General features: G+C 36.8%; 1 protein-coding gene across 3 annotated transcripts in view; it reads left to right on the top strand.

Moving 5' to 3' along the window:
• Positions 1-2,478: 2,478 nt before the first annotated feature.
• The window catches only part of LOC113809828 (mediator of RNA polymerase II transcription subunit 25), a 30,005-nt gene continuing 29,983 nt past the window's right edge, over positions 2,479-2,500 (top strand). For all 3 annotated transcript variants that reach the window (XM_027361507.2, XM_070139561.1, XM_070139434.1), the window contains exon 1: positions 2,479-2,500. This exon is cut by the window's right edge and continues 232 nt beyond it. The gene's annotated coding sequence lies outside the window, so the exon portion shown is untranslated.

Raw genomic sequence — 2,500 nt, 5'->3', positions numbered from 1 at the left:
TATGAATAGAAAAACGAAGAAAAGCCAGAAAGACGAGGGGGTAATCAGACGAAGAAGGAGAAAGATAATAGAAAGGATGATAATAATAAGAAAATGAGAAGAAAAAGGAGGAGGAGGAGCAGGAGGAGAAGGAAATGAATGAGAAGGAAAATGAGAAGTAACATTAGAATGAACATAAAGAGAAACAGGAAAAGAAGAAGGAGGAGGAAGAGGAAGAGAAGTAAAGGAAGAAAAGGAATAGAATGAGAAGAAGAAGAAAAAGAAGACGAAGAAGAAGAAGACGAAGAAGAAGAAGAAGAAGAAGAAGAAGGGGAAGAAGAAAACGAAAATAAAAAATGATAAAGAAGAAGAAGAAAAAAGGAGAAGAAAAAAAGAAAACGAAGGAGACACAAAGAAAAATTAGGATAACCTCTCCGACGCTCTCTTCCTTGGTCGAGTCTCGAGTCTGACCGGCTGCCGGTCGGAGCAGACTGCAGGTGTGTGTCTCTCGCCTTGTGTAAGACTTTGCAGAAGGTTAATGAAAATAGTAATAAATTCCCGCGGGTTCTTAGGTTTCCTCGCCTTCGGAGTGTTCAGGATGTGTCGAGTCGTTTCTTGGGGCAAAGTGGGCTCCGTCAAACATCCTTGGAATGGGTAGAGGCCGTTAGGTGTTAAGGCGCTGTCATCACACTAGCACTTTTTCCGTCATTTTTTTGACAATTTTATTTAACGTAAATACAAACATTCTCGAATATAACTCTTGATTTGACTTTGTTTGGCTGAAAAAAGTTGACGGTGAGGTTTTCAGACGGAAACGATCATTATCGTCTGACTGGAAAATCGACAATTGGCTCTAAAATGGAGAAAAAAAATCTGAAAATTGTAAAAAAGAAGAAAAAAAAATGACGGAAAAAGAGCTAGTGTGACAGCGCCTTTACTGGAATACGCCTTGTTGGGTCCGTGGTTTCATGGCGGGAATTGTAGTCTGAGACACGCTAGGAGGTGCGGATTCCCATGGACGTCTTAGGGATATCACAGAGAAAAAATATGAGCATAAATAGTAGATAAATCGATAGACGGATAAATAAAAAGTTGATAAAGAATGAACAGATATGTGTATGTTTATATTTATGTATGTATGTATGTATGTGCGAATGTAAGTGCTAAGATCTAGATTACTCTACAACCGCAACTAGAGAGGGAATTGTGAATGAAAATGAATTATTCAAGTTATGTTATCGACGCTTCGATTCTGCATCAGAAATGCTTCGAAACTACTGTAGCATTCTTTGCATTATGGATTTTTAATTTGCTTTTGCGGTTTTACTAATTTTTTTACGCTATTTATGCACTACGATATTTTGTGAAACACCTTTTTCATTAAAAACCGTAAACTCACCCTTTTCAAATTCCCAAGACCGTCGCCATCTTTGCCAAGTCACCCTAATATGGCTTTGATCTCTGCGGCTAGATTTCCACCATCTTTTGCTGGTCCTATTCCATTTATAAAAAAACTCATTGACATGTAGTACTTAGTTGCATTAGCAGATTCAGATCTGTGTTGGCGTGACTGAAACTTTTCCATTTATCATCGTAGGTTAATTCCACTGATTCCGTAATTTCGATAATGTAAATGAAGATATGAATTGGAATGAGAATGGTAGTAGTTGAGCATAAAGATAATAATGCAGAAAAGGCATTGGTGATAACGATAATGTTGATAATGGTTGGAACAATATACCATTTACATCTTATCAAAATGTTGACAATGGCAAGGGTAAGGAATAGGGTGGTTATTGTTAAATGGAAGAAGAATTAAAATTATATTGCCGGTAACTATAGCAAGAACAATAATAACTACAATGAAATTTGTAATAACAATGATGACATCAACCAATATCAATAATTTCTTTTGTTGTCTGACACATGGTGACGTCACTCCTGAAAATGAATCACTGACAAACAGACAAATAGACTCGAGTGCAGTAGCTACAGCCAGAATAAGAACATAGAATACGCCACACCAGTAAAGTATTGGTATTCAATAGCGGAGATCAGAAACACTTAAATGTCACTGTCATGATGATACCATAATTACGTAGATATCAGAATACACAAATTTTAAGGGAAAAGCAATAAGCAGAACAAATAACACAAAAAACGAAAACAGGGTGAAATGATAATCGTAATATTATCACACCTGACACATGATAATTACAAATAAAAGACGAATTAAAAAAGGAAACTAAAGCTAAGAGGAAAAATCCAAATACCATAGTCTCCGTAACCTATATCCCATTTTCTGTAGCTAGATAAACGACTTTTCATCTCCTTATTCCACTTAATTATTATACCATCCTCACCGCAAGCAAAGAAATATTACAAGTGAAAGATAGACGAAATGGAAAAAAAATCAAAATACCATAGTTCCCGCCACCTCTAACCCGTTTTCTACAACTAGACAAACGAGCCTCCGCTCCCCTTAGCCTAAGCGACCTCTCTCCCGTCTGACGCCTATAGT

This window comes from Penaeus vannamei, chromosome 1 (assembly GCF_042767895.1).
Source record: "Penaeus vannamei isolate JL-2024 chromosome 1, ASM4276789v1, whole genome shotgun sequence".
NCBI lineage: Eukaryota > Metazoa > Arthropoda > Malacostraca > Decapoda > Penaeidae > Penaeus > Penaeus vannamei.
The sequence above is the reverse complement of the archived record's forward strand: the minus strand, read 5'-3'. Positions and strand labels throughout refer to the sequence as shown.